This window comes from Myodes glareolus, chromosome 2 (assembly GCF_982192425.1).
Source record: "Myodes glareolus chromosome 2, mMyoGla1.1, whole genome shotgun sequence".
Taxonomy (NCBI): Eukaryota; Metazoa; Chordata; class Mammalia; order Rodentia; family Cricetidae; genus Myodes; species Myodes glareolus.
Window position 1 is genome coordinate 34,159,448 of NC_142027.1, and position 14,569 is coordinate 34,174,016.

Below are 14,569 nucleotides of genomic sequence, written 5' to 3' on the forward strand. Positions count from 1 at the left end.
ATCAGTGTGGCAGTTTCTCAGGAAACTGGGAGTCAACCTCCCTCAGGACCCAGCAATTCCACTCTTGGGAATATACCCAAGAGATGCTCTATCATACTACAAAAGTATTTGTTCAACTATGTTCATAGCTGCATTATTTGTAATAGCCAGAACCTGAAAACAACCTAGGTGCCCCTCAATAGAAGAATGGTTAAAAAATAGAAGAATGGTTAAAAATGGTAATGTGGAACATATACACATTAGAGTTTTACTCAGCGGTAAAAAACAATGACATCTTGAATTTTGCATGCAAATGGATGGAAATAGAAAACGCTTTACTGAGTGAGGTAAGCCAGACCCAAAAAGAGGAATATGGTATGTACTCACTCATATGTGGGTTCTAACCATAGTTAAAGATCTTTAAGTCTATAATTTGTGATCCTAGAGAAGCTGAATAAGAAGGTGAACCTGAAGAAAATCATATAGCTATCCTCCTGGATATTAGAAGTAGGCAAGATTGCCAGGCAAACTTGGGTGCACGGGGGAGGGGGAGTGGAAGTACGGGGAGATGGTTAGGGAGAGGGGAGAGGGGGAGGATCGGGGATGAATTGGGAGAATGGGTGGGGAGGGAGGAAGGATGGATATGGGAGCAGGGAAGTTTATATCTCAACTAAGGGAGCCATTTTAGGGTATGCAAGAGACTTGATTCTGGAGGGGTTCCCAGGCACAAGAAGAGGTCCCCAGATTGTACTCTGGGCAGCAGAAAAGAGGGTGCCTGATCTGACCTTGGCCCATAACCATACTGATGAATATTTTGCATATCACCACAGAACCTTCATATGGCGATGGATAGAGATAGAGACAGAGACACATACTGGAACAATGGACTTAACTCCCTATGCCCAAATGAGAAGCAGAGGGAGGGAGATCGTGAGCAAGGAAAGCACAATCAGAGGGGGCCTTCATCTGACAATGGATGGAGATAGAAACGGAGACCCACATTGGAGCACTGGAAGTCAGGACCGCGAAGGGTGCGTTCACCCACTGATACAAGGGGTCTGATCAAATGAGAGCTCACCAAGACTAGCTGGACTGGGACTGAACGAGCATGAGATCAAACCGAACTCTCTGAATGTGGTTGACATGGGGGCTGACTGAGCCCCCAAGGTCCAAATGAAGACTAAGAAGCCATTGACAATGGCACTGGGTCTTGTTTTGTCTGCATGGACTGGCTTTTTGGGATCCTGGCCTGTCTGGATGCTCACCTTCCTGGACCTGGAGGGAGGGGGGAGGAACTTGGATTTCCCATAAGGCAGGAAACCCTGACTGCTCTGGGGAATGGTGAGGGAGAAGGAGAGGGAGTGGGGGGAGTGGGAGGGTATTGGGAGGAGGGGAGGGAGGAAGTGGAAAGAGTGTTTTTGGATACTTAAATAAACAAGTCTAATGGAAAAAAAAAGAAATTATTCACTTAACTCTTAAGGGTCATAAGAAGATTAATGTCTTAAAGAGTTCATATGTGAAGAATATAGTACAGTTCTAGAGATATTTTCTTAAAACAGGTGGACCTAGAAACTTTTGAATAGTGGTCAATAAAGGTGAAGAATATTTACCAGTAAGTTGATCTGTTCACAACATGAGACTTAAAACCTTCTGGAACTCTTCACATAGTTGAGGCATGTGGGATTACTTCCAGGGACTAGCTGACTTCTATTTTTAACACATTACATACTTTAAAAATTTCTTTGTCTTTTTATTTACATAGCTTTAGTCTCTTGACTCTTTTTACTGGAATTTCCTTGTATTGGCAGCAGCATTTCACATATACAGGTGTGTACAGAGATAACTGTTGTATACTGGATGTTCTTTCATTTCTAAGTTAAGATCTGCATTCATAGATGAGTAATTTTTAAATGTGTTGTGCAAATTCCCAAAGATGATGGTGTATTTTTATCATTATTGATTCCTTAATTATTCTGTGGCCAGATGATATTGCCAGGATGGTAATGACTTTTTGCAGTTTGTTGAGATTTGCTTTTTGAAGGTCAATCTTTATTAATATTTAATGTACATCCTTAAAATAGCAGCAAATGAAGAACATGGATACGATTAACTCAAATACAAGAATATTATAATGCTAATAAATATGTTTTCTTCTGTCCATTGTTATCTTCCATCATTTTAAATCTTTGTTTGGTAATATCTTTCATTTTGTGTAGTTAGTTCTGCTTGTATAGAGAGCTTTTGAAAAGTTTAAACAAGAGCGTAACAATTTATAAATTTAACATTGCTTCACAGTTCCCTATCATTTAGATATAAATAGCCCAGGTATTAGAAAATTACTTAATGTTTAACTGGTATGTATTCGTTTTAGCATTTGAAGGTGATATGATTTTTTGACATATACTAACTGAATCATAGATCAAAGTTCATAAAAAGTTAATACTATTTCTTTTCCATTGGATATTCTGTTTTGGATAGTGTGGACTGGAAGTTTCTCAGAATATAGATGAATAGACATATGTTTTCATTTGACGCATTGAAGATAGACAGGTATTCCTCCTATAATCTTGTGAATGAGAACCCAAGTGTGAATGTAAGTGTGCTTTCTTTACAAATGAATGTTCTTTCTCTTTATCATAGTTTCATTATCTTGTCATTTCACTATGGTGTGATAAAGAATATATGATGTTACAGGGGATTGTTTGAGCTGATGTGTTATTGTCATACTTTTCTTGAAGAACATGAGTGTACTGTTAACATATTTTCATTATCCTGTCACATTTTCTGTCTTTCTATGTGTTGTTTTCAAGCGAATTAGTGCAGTGACCCAGTTATCCAATTCTCTGTTCAACTATTTATAACATACAGTGTAACAAATATATAGCTGCCTGTTTTTCTATTCTCTCTATTTTAATTTGTATTTATTCTGTGTGAAATATGAATCTCCTTCATAGTGTCTTTTCCTTGTAAGAATTCATGTTCTTTATGCCTTTATTAATATGAAATATAACTATATTAGGTTCCATTTCAGATTGCTAATTTTGTAAAATGTGTATTTTGCTGTAACTGATATTTTGTGCTCTTCCCAGCCTCATTTGTTTTTTTTAGTGTTTTTCTGTTCCTTGTGCATCAAGATATTTTTCAGAGTACATAAGTGTAAGTTGTAGTTCCGTTGTTCTGTTGTCCTGCAAGTGGTCCTGGCAGTGGTCTGCATGTTTTTCTCAACATTTCCAGTTAAATCACCTGTTTATAAGGAGGGTTCTGCAGAAAGTGGACTTTGTGCAAATACAGAAATTTTATTTAAGAAATTTTCTCCAGTGATTGAAGAGGTCAACTGAACCGACCTTTGAAGAATAGGCCAGCAGAGTGGTGACCCAGAAAGGCCTTGTACTTTCAAACCTACAACAACAAAACTTTTGTTTTTATCAAGGGAAATGAATCTTTTCCTTAAGACATTTGCCAAACTGCATAATCCTTCTTTACAACATGGAGGACAATTAGCTTTCCTGAATGTATATATGCAGAACTGGTAATCCCATTCAAAAAAAAAAATTCACGACAACATGTTCAAAGTTTGAACAAATATCTGGATATTATAACCTAGAAAAATTGATACAGAAAATTAATCATACTACTGAACTATGACAGAACATTATCGGAATGCTGACTTGAAAGTAGCTGTATCTTAAAGGATAATGGAGAGTTTTTTTCTTTCTGTTAAAGGCACAATAGTCATAAGGGTGCTTAAATTCTTTAAACACACAAGACCTTTTATTAAGCAGGAACATGAACCTGTGTGCTTCCTCAGTAAAGATATTTTTGCTCATTTGAAAGTTCTTTAAGTGCAGGCCAATGGACACAATTCTAACTTGGTGTCTTTTTCAAACTATGGTCTATGAAACAGATATTGGTCTTCTGCTTTCTCTTCATCAGTATATGTTTTTCAGCTTGAAAGAGAATATTTGCATACATTGCAAACATTCCATCTTCTGATTCTTTTTTTGGCTTTTATTTATTTATTATTTTTCCATTCAAAAATTTTCACTTCTTCCCCTCTTCCCATTCCCCTCCTGCTCTCCACTCACCATCTTCCCTCCCCCTCCCTGCTTGAGAGAGGACAGGGCACCCTGCCCTGTGGAAAGTCCAAGGCTCTCCCCCCTACATCCAGGCCTAGGAAGCTGTGCATCCAAATAGACTAGGGTACCAAAAGCCAGTACATGCAGTAAAAACAAGTCCCAGTGCCTTTATCAATGTCTTCACAGACAGCCCCCACTGTCAGCCACAATCAGAGAGTCCAGTTTGATCACGTGCTCGTTCAGTCCTGGTCAGTTGGATTTGCAATGGCTGGCTCCCTTAAAGTAGATATCATCTTCCCTGCTCCTATATCTGCCCTTCCTCCATCTCCACCCTCCCATTCCCACAAGCTCTCCCCAGTCTTTCCCTTCTCCCTTCCCTGCCCCCTCTCCCCTTCCCCCAATTCTATTCCCACCCCTACCTTCACCCCCAATGCTCCCAACTTTTGCCCAGCAATCTTATATGCATCCAATTTCCTGGATGATCTATGCATGTTTTTCTTTAGGTTTACCTTGTTATTTAGCTTCTCTAGGCTTGTGAACTATAGACATAATGACCTTTGTTTATGGCTAGAGTCCATAATATATATAATATATATATATATATATATATGTCTTTATATTTTGTATATTTATTTTTGAACCCAGCACTGAAGTCCTTACATGTATGAAAAGATGTTCTTACACTCAACCTGAAGCTTTCTATGTAACAGATTCTCCTTTCATTTGTTCCCTTGGCCTTCTAAATCTTCCAAATATAAATGCAAGGAGATACAATCTTAAGATCATTATCTAATTAATATATTTATTAATATTTTGAGTATAAAATATGGTAAAGTTAATTCTCATTGAAGGGGTGAACTCAGGATTTGTTAGTATTGTATCTGAATATAAACCAAATGTTTCTTCTACAATCATTCCAGTGAATCTGCTAATAAAAGGTATGACTTGTTATTTTTAATGGAATGATTAGATAGCTCATCATAGTAAATATGCTGGAATTTTAAAAGAATTCTATTATTGTTATCTATAGTTTTGAAAATTCTAACTTTGCTTTCTTTTCTATGTTATGATCTGCCCTGCTGTATATTTACCCCATTAGAAATACTTGGTCATTTCCCTGAAGGGGATATAGTCAGTGGACTGAATAGGATTAGCATCAAAAGTCACCACTGCTTTCCCAAGCAGAGTTTTAAAATGGGATCATTGAATAATAAGGGATTTAAGTATCAACTGAGCAGGGTGTAGGAAGAAATTATTTGGATTTAGACCAGTAGAGATTAGAGTATGATTAGAGGCTACCATGTCTTTTATATCAGATTGAAAAACTTGAAAGGAAAGACATGCAGGGAAAAAAAAAGTCAGGTTACAAAATTTCCCACCTGCTTCCTTAAATCAATCAAAGAAAGCATGCCCTTTGCCTATGCATTTCTGAATCCGATCATGCTGACTGAAAGAAACACAAAGAGGTGAGGTTCCAGCAGTGTAACTGTGTAAGGTTTAATGAAAATTACTTTGGGGAAATAGTCAATATAGGAATCAAGGCGCCAAGACAGGTAACCAATAATAATAACTTTTATATAGATCTTTCATCTTAAAGAATCTCAAAACAATTTCTAAGGAAGAAAATGTATCACACTCAGCTAAAGTCCATCAAATCCCAGAGGGAGGATTTTATATTTAATATAAAATTCTTGCAATGAACAAACATGAGGGAGAGCTTTTCTTCAATAAAATGCTAGTTCACATTGTGTAATTAAAGCTTGAATACGAGAAACTCTCTTCTCTGTTTTTTTTTTTTTCTTGCTTCCACTCAGATATTTTAGGGGAGGACAAAAATAGTCATGAAATCACCTTAAAAATGTTCACCAATCAAATTGAAGAAAATAAACATTTAACTTATAACACTACTCACTAAGAAGGAAATAAACAATGAAGCAAAACAATGGCAATGCATAAAAAGAATTAAAATGTATGCACAGAAAAATACTAAAATACACAAAACATTTACTTCCATAAGTTAACAGTGGAAAACAATGCCAGAAATTAATTTTTTTATTTGCATAAGAGTGATTGTTTATTCTTTCTTTTGGCATTGTGGATCATTTAGTTTCTATTATAAGATCATGAAAGTATCGCACATATTTGATAAGAATTTACTAAGTGTAGTGAATAGTTTACTATTAATCTTTAACTGATTTAACGACTGTCTTGACAAATTCATTAGTTTAGACATATTTAATAAGATTACTCCATAACTTAGAATATTAGAATTATTGATCATATATCCAGTTTATTTAAAATGAGACTTCACATGGGTAGTTGAGTATTAAGTGTGTGTATTTATGTGTGAATATGCATTATTAATTATCTATAAATGATTGTCTATATACCTTTGTGTGTGTAAGCACGTATCCACATGTTATTTCGAATTAACTATAGTATCATAGTTGAGACAAAATTCATGAGAGTACTCTAAATATATCTTGAATCATATTATTGTTTACAACAAGTTTTGGATGTTCCTGTTATTACTGATGTTTCATTATAAAATCAATATTCTTTTAATAATTCAGTAAAGTATTCTAAATATGAGCCTCTACTCTGTGCTGGTAATTATTCATAAGACACAAGTTCATTCTTAATAGAAAAATATCATTGTTCTCATTACATGTTAAGCGTTCTAATAGCAAAGGGCACATGTTTTTATAATGATATGAAAAACAAATGCTACATTGAAATTAAGGGTTGATAGCTAACTCAATGTTTAATTGAATAATAAATAGTTGGGTGTAACAGAAAAAGGAAGAATCATTTTTAGAGTAATGCTTTAAATATAGCAAAACATCCTAACAAGTATTTGCATATCCTGTACTTTTGTTCTTCTATTTTATTTATATTTTTATTGTTTTTATTTATTTTACATACTGACCACAGTTTCCCCTCTCTCCTCTCCTCCCCTTCCTTCCCCAACCTCCCTTTTACTCCTCACCCACTCCTTGTCTCTCTCCACTCAGAAAGGGACAGGCCTCCCATGGAGTTCAACAAAGCAAGGCACATCAAGTTGATGCAGGATCAAGGTCCTCCCCCTGCATCAAGGCTGTTTAAGGCAGCCTAAATTGGTTATTAAGTACCCAAAAGCCAGTTTAAGAGCCAGACAAGTCCTGATCCCATTGCTAATAGCCCCACAACAGACAACTGCCACACACAAGCAGAGGGTCTAGGTTGGTACCATATATTGGTTCAGAGTCAGTGACCTCCCACAAGCTCAGGTAAGCTGTCTCTATTTGTTCCTCTGTCATGGCCTTGACCCCTGATTCTTAAAGTCCTTCTTTTCTCCCTTCAACAGTACTCTAGTAGTTTGACCCAGTGCTTGGCTGTAGATTTCTGTATTTGCTTCCATCATGTACTAGATGAAGGTTCTCCGAATACAGGAGAAGGCCAGTTAGGGCACCCTCTCCACTATTGCTTGGAGTCTTAGTTTTCTGGGAGTTCCCTGGCACCAGGTGTCTCCCTAACCCCATAATATCCCCATCAGGATATCTCTATTATTACTGTCGCCTTCCATCTTTGCTCCAACCCGCACAACCCCATCACTCAAGCTCCCATACCACCATCTCCCTCAACCCCTACCTCAAAATCCCCAGTTTATCCAAGAGATATCTTTTAATTCCCCTTCCCAGGGAAATCAATGCATCTCTCTTTGCATGTTCCTTGTTTCCTAGCTTTTCTCAGACTGTGAATTGTAAACTGATTATCTTTTACTTTACAACTAATATCCACTTATGTGTGAGTACAAATTATATTTGTCTTTATGAGTCTGGGTTACCTCATTTAGGATGATTATTTTTTAGTAATATCCATTTCTTGCTAATATTATGATATCATTATTTTTTATTGCTGAGTAACACTCCATTTTGTAAATGTACCACATTTTCTTTATCCATTTTTTGGTTGAGGGACATCTAGGTTGTTTCAGGGTCTGGCTACTGCAAATAATGCTCCGATGAACCTAGCTGAGTAAGTGTGCTTGTGGAATGATTGAACATGCTGTTGGTATCTGACCAAGATTGCTATAGCTAGTACTTTGAGGTGAAATTTTTTTCTATATGCTGTGAATATCACTGATTACTAAAGAAACTGCTTTGAACCTATAGTAGGACAGAACTTAGCCAGGCAAGGAAAATTAAAGTGAATGCTGGGAGAAAGAAGGGCAGAGTCAGAGAGAAGCCATGTAACCCCGCTGGAGACAGACATGCTGAAACTTTGCTGAAAGGCCATAACCTCGTGGTGATGCACAGATGAATGGAGATGTAAGATGTAAGAGTTAACAAACAAGAAGCTAGAGCTAATGGGCCAAGCATTGATTTAAATGATATGGTTTCTGTGTGATTATTTTGGGGATGAGCAGCCAGGAACAAACTAATGGCCCTCCTTACAACTGTTCTTGAGGTAGATTACTTCCAAATTATCTTTAAAAACCACCAAACAAATTTCCAAAGTGACTGTACATGCCTGCACTCCTACCAGCAGTGAAGGAGTGTTCCCTTATGTCACATCCTCTCCAACATAAGTTGTCATCAGTGCTTTTGATCCTAATCATTCTGACAGGTGTAAGATGGTATCTCAGAGTCATTTTGATTTACATTTCCCTGATGAATAAGGATGTTGAATAATTCTTTAAGTGTATCTCAATCACTTGAGATTTGTCTGTAGAGAATTCTCCGTTTAAATCTGTACCCAATCTTTAAATTGAATTAATTGGTATTTTGATGTCTATTTTCTTGAATTCTTTAAATATTTTGTAGATCAGTCCTCTGTCAGATGTGAGGTTGGTGAAGATCTTCTCCCACTCTCTATGCTTCCGTTTTGTCTTATTGACAGTATCCTTTGACTTACAGAAACTTTTCAGTTTCAGGAGATCCCATTAATAATTGTCAATCTCAGTGTCTGTGTTACTGGTGTTATTATTCAAGAAGTTGTCTCCTATGTCAATGTATTCAAGGCTACTTTTCACTTTCTCTTCTATCAGCTTCAATGTAACCGAATTTATGTTGAGGTCTTTGATCCACTTGGATTTGAATTTTATACAGGGTGATAGATAGGGATCTATTTGCATTTTTCTATATGCCGATGTCCAGTTATACCAGCACCATTTGTTGAATTATACAGTTCATGCATTTCTGAATTGCTGTTTTTTTTCCATTTCCAAATTTTGGGTATTATTACTTAGTTTACCAGATTTTTCTGCAATAAAACACTTGATGCATGCAATTTTGATGATTTGTAAAAGTTCAGTAGGATAAAGAAAAACTATTAGAAGTCATTTGTGCTTGTTTGTTTGTTATTTTGTTTTTCAATACAAGGTTTCTTTATATAGCCTTGGATGTTCTAGAACTTTCTCTTTAGACAAAGCTAAGAAATCCACCTACCTTGACCTCCCAAGTTCTACGATTAAAGGTATTTGTCACTATGTCAGATGATGGGAATTCTTAAAAACTGAGTGAGGGTTGAAGGGGGGTGGGGGGTTGGTAGGGAATGGAGAAGAGAAAAATGTAGAGCTCAATAAAAATCAATAAGACAATAGCAAACAAAAAAAACAAAAAACAGTGTGCAGAGGATTTTCTGTATTTTATTTTAGTTCTGTTTTATGAGAATAAGTGTTTATATAGTACTAAACCATAAATGGAACAATTATATCACACTTTCTCCTTCTACTCCAAGGCTACTGAACTATCTCGTAAGAGCAGCTCTGGAACATTATGAAAGCAGAGGTCAGGGGAGAAAAGAGTAAAGCTCTGTCTCCTGGACTTGATTGGACCACTGCACTAAAGAACTCATGGCAACTGTGGTTGTTTCCACAAGACCTAAGTAAAATATATCCAATTAGCATTTTAGCTTAGAAGTGGAAGGGGGTCATAAGCCTGAAATCCTACCTGAAAAGTTATTTAGGGTGGACAACCGCTTGAGAGGTAATCAGTTTTCTTTAAAGATGTGGCTTCCAGTATATCCACTGTATTTTAGGGCATGGTCCCATACCCATGAGTTTATGGGCAGACATAAACTAGACTTGGCATGCTATAAACCAACATAAAGGACATGAAGCTGATGTGACGAAGACATGAGGGGCGTTGAGGAAGAGTAGAAGTTAATATAATCAAATCACATTGTATATACATGTGAAATTCTTGCTGAGTTAATTAAGACTAAAGCCTGTGCCTGGGTGTGAAATTCAAGCTTGACTAATGTTTTTCTAAGCTGCCCTATCTTATGGATGTAAAGAAGAGTCTCACACAGAGTAATGGAACTGTGGGCTCTATCACTCTCAAATACATATACGGTGATGATGAAGAACAGAAGCTAGGGATGCTATGGAGAACCAGCTAAAGGATTTCCAAATGCTACTGGCACGCCTCTGCTACACCTATGACTATAAATTCCTGAAGTCTGACTACTTGGGACACAATAAAATTAATTCTCAGTGTTCCCAGAAACTTCTCATGGTTTACAAGAATAAGAAAATCTCAACTCTGTGGTCTTTGTCACCTATGATATCTTAACCAGAGTCATGCATTGGAAACCAAGTGCCTGAATGAGTTTCCAGACTTGAATGCTTTTGTGTGTCATCTTGGGATTTTGGGATAAATAGCTGTGAACCTGCTGTCTGATCACTTCTTTAAGAGATCTATCAAGAACATGAGGCCAAATGGGGTAACAAATGCACAAGGTGAGGAAGAGACACCTGGACTGATAGTTTTTTCCACTCTGCCCCAGGGACTTATATACTTTCTTTTTTCTTCATGCTAATAATTATCATTTGGGTTGAATATATATTTAATGAAGATGTATCCTAAGACACAGAGTTAGTGGTTTACTGATATAAGCTTTCCACCAGTTTGAATACATTTTTCATGAAAGGAAAGGAAGCATTGTATCTTGTCCATTGAAAAGTGTAGTAAATTTCACCTCTGTGTGGTATGTTGCCATTTCTGAGGCCTGGGCTGTTTACTTTGATTAATGTTTAGAGGCTGTGGAAATGACTTCACGGGAAATCTTGACTGGGTAGCAACCCATCTGTCTTACATGGCTTAGTGCTAGTCCTGGCTTGAGGCTAAGGATAGATAACCTGAAATAGAATAAGAGACCCGAAGGAGAGGATTAAGTCACTAGATTAGTGGGGACCATATGCTCTTTAGGAGGTTCACAAAATTGCTCATTTCCATGGGAAAATTGTTTTCCTCCATCGCTTTGAATTTTAGTGGAAGAATAATGCCACCTTGACTTTCTTTAAAATACTTATTAAAACCAATGGAGCAAGTAATCTCTCAAGGATAATACTTTTGTTGTAGATATAAAACTGCTGAATTATGATTAGGGAAGCATGTGCCTCCTCTTTTCACCTCTAGCTTCCCTTGCAACCTGACTCTTTTTTTTCTCTGTATTCTCTTCCTCTTTTTCTAGGCCATCTCCTCTCAGTCCTGCTTTCCTTGATTTCTTTTTTTTCAGATATTTTAAATTTTGTCACTAATATGGATTTCCCGATACTGTGTCTTCTTCTCATTCTCAAACACTAAGAGCTCAGATTTCTTCTCTAAAGCCTCACAATTTATAGTATATAAATTTCAATAAGGTGTTTTTGATTAATTTTATTCATGATTTTCTTACTTCACTGTCTTAAAGATGTGAGACTACAGGTAGATGTCACACTAACTACAAAGGTGGGATTTGAAACTAGTTAACAGCATACAAAATCTATATTCTTACCTAACTTGACATGCTGTTTCTTTCTTTTTTATGCTTAAAAAATGTGTATTTTGAATTAGCCAGCTGGAGTCAGTTTAGATGATTTCAATTTTATTGGCAACATCCAAAGCAGCATAATCACAAACAAGCTGAACATATGCCTTCTTGCCTCCCTCAGGTGTGATTAAGGTATTGACTTTGACCACATCAATGTCACAGAGTTGCTGTACAGTCTGTCTGTTCTGCTTTCGGTTGGCCTTGAAGTCCAACATGAACACAAGTGTGTTTTTGTCATTTACTTCATGGCTGACTCAGTGGCCAAGGGGAAACATCATTAAAAAACAGTGGTCACCTTTAAAACGGTATTTGAGAGGCTCATGGACCTGGCTCACCTAAAGGTTGACCACCTGTGGACCTTCTTTCTGGGGCTATGGATTCTTTTCAGTACTGCTTTTTTGGCTTTTAGTGCCCTTTCTCTGGCTTCTGGTTTGGGAAAAGCAGGAACTCCATTCTTTACTGTCAGCATCATCGTGGTGAGAAGCAGTACACCCTTTGTTCCTTTTCTTGTTTTCCTTGCCATACTGCTTCTTGACAGATGACAGAGGTACACGATGGAATTCCACAGAATGGACATCATTCATTCAAAAGGGAATTACTGTATCTCTTTTGAGTAGCAGCATCTTTAGATGCAATATAAAATGCTAGAAAAGTTATATTACACCCATTATTGAAGAATAACAACTTGTTAAAACACAGCAGAAAGTGACCTGGAAATCCTCCCCTGAGGATTTGCTCTCATGGTATCTGATACTGCTGTGCAAGCTGCCAAGGGAGAAAGGCATCAGCAGTCTTAGCCAACTGTCAAGCTTATAAATTGCATGACTAGAAAGGCAAGATATACCCATGTCTTAGGGGCAACCAATATCAACTTAGTAGAAGAGAATTCATATCTAATTTTGCAAAGCTACTAAGCAATTCATAGCTGATAAGGTCAATGACCCTAGAGAAGAACCTAATACTGCCACATTCCCAAACCAGTATAAGACCCAAATGCATTCTAAACACTAGTCCTTATAGTCACAAATAACTGGTGCCTTCATCTCTCATCAAAGAAATTTTCGTTGCAGTGGACAGAGACCATTACAGAAATACACAACATAGAAGAGATGGAGGACAGAAAGAGCGGGTAGAAATTATATAAATATAAACCTGGACGAAATTCTCAAAAAGCTATGTAAGAAAATAATGGATATAAAAACAAGTAGAGATTGGGAAAAGAATGGACTGGGGAGATGTCAGAGTGGTTTGATGAGAGATAGAGAAAGGAGAATCCCAAGAGACTTGGGTGGTAGGCAGTTTGGAATACATTTCTGGGGAATGGCAGGGCAACCTGTCTCAAAAAATGTGAAAAGTGAGAAGTGATGTGATAATAAAGGCTGTCCTATGATGTCCACATGCATGCCATCGTGTTTATGCGCACATTTTGTTATACATATCATACATACACAAACATACAGAGATTTGTTGAGATATATGAGTATGTGTGGTCAAGGTTTAGTAGCATGTTTATATCATATTTTATTTGCTGCACCCTATGTCTTTTTTATACTTTTTATGTGATGGGTTAATTTGTAATAAAAATCCAGAAAATAGAAATTTTCTTTGAGATGTTTATTAATTATTGGGTACAAATTAAAATATTTTTTGAATATAAAGCATATATTAAATTTAGTATCAGCTTGGGGCGGTGCTGCATGCCTCTAATCACAGCACCTAGGAGGCAGGCCTATGCAGCAAGTTTCAGGACAGCTAGGACTGTTACATAAAGAATCCCTGTCTTGAAAAACCAAAGAAAAATATTTAGTATCATTGGATATGTTTTTCACATAAAATTACTTCAACTTTTCCAACCTCTAATACACAAACTTTAATAAATGGAAGCCATCGTTGCCTGTCTTATGTGTTAACTTGAAAGACAAGTGGAATGTGATGCTCAGGAGCTCCGCAACCTATCTGAAGCAGTGCAGTAGCCGGTGAATTGGGTGAATTGATGAATAAGTGCCTTCGTCTGGGCTGAGTCTCCTCTGAGTGCCTTCCACATTCCGTAGTTTATCAAGCTCCTCTAATTTACATGTTAAATAATTACTTTGCTTCATTTGCTAAAGGAATACAAACATCATTCTAACTTGTTATGAAAATGATCAAAAAAGCTCTGCAGTTCTGCGTCCAGATTTATTATTTCTCAAGTTTCATTTGTCTTTTAATCTTATGGTACAGTGAATACATCAATAGCCATTGCTAATGTGAGATTAAGGGAGTAGGGGAAATGGATGACAATATTATAAGTTTCAGAACAACCTACCCTCCATGAAAACACACTCGCATTTGAGACAGGGGCAGAAGGAAATTTCTAGACCTCACCTTGTCATTCTCCACTGAAGTAGACCATAGGAGAACCTGGTGACCCTCTTATGACTTAGGTAAGACTCCTGAGACAGGTCCTTTGCACACCCAGAACAGAGCAAGGAAGAGACAAAGTTCTCGAGAAGAAATTGTGAAAACAGGTTTTTACCAGATGACTTCCCCAGCCTGTTATAGAGCTCATTCCCTCCCCTGTCAATCTCACTTCTGAACTTTTAACACAAACATATATCTCCACATTTCTTTGATTCGTTGTATTTAAAGGCTTCTATTTCCTAAAACCCACACTGAATAAAAATAGCATGCTTTTCTCTTGTTGATCTGTTTTATTATAGTGTCTCATCCATGAGCTT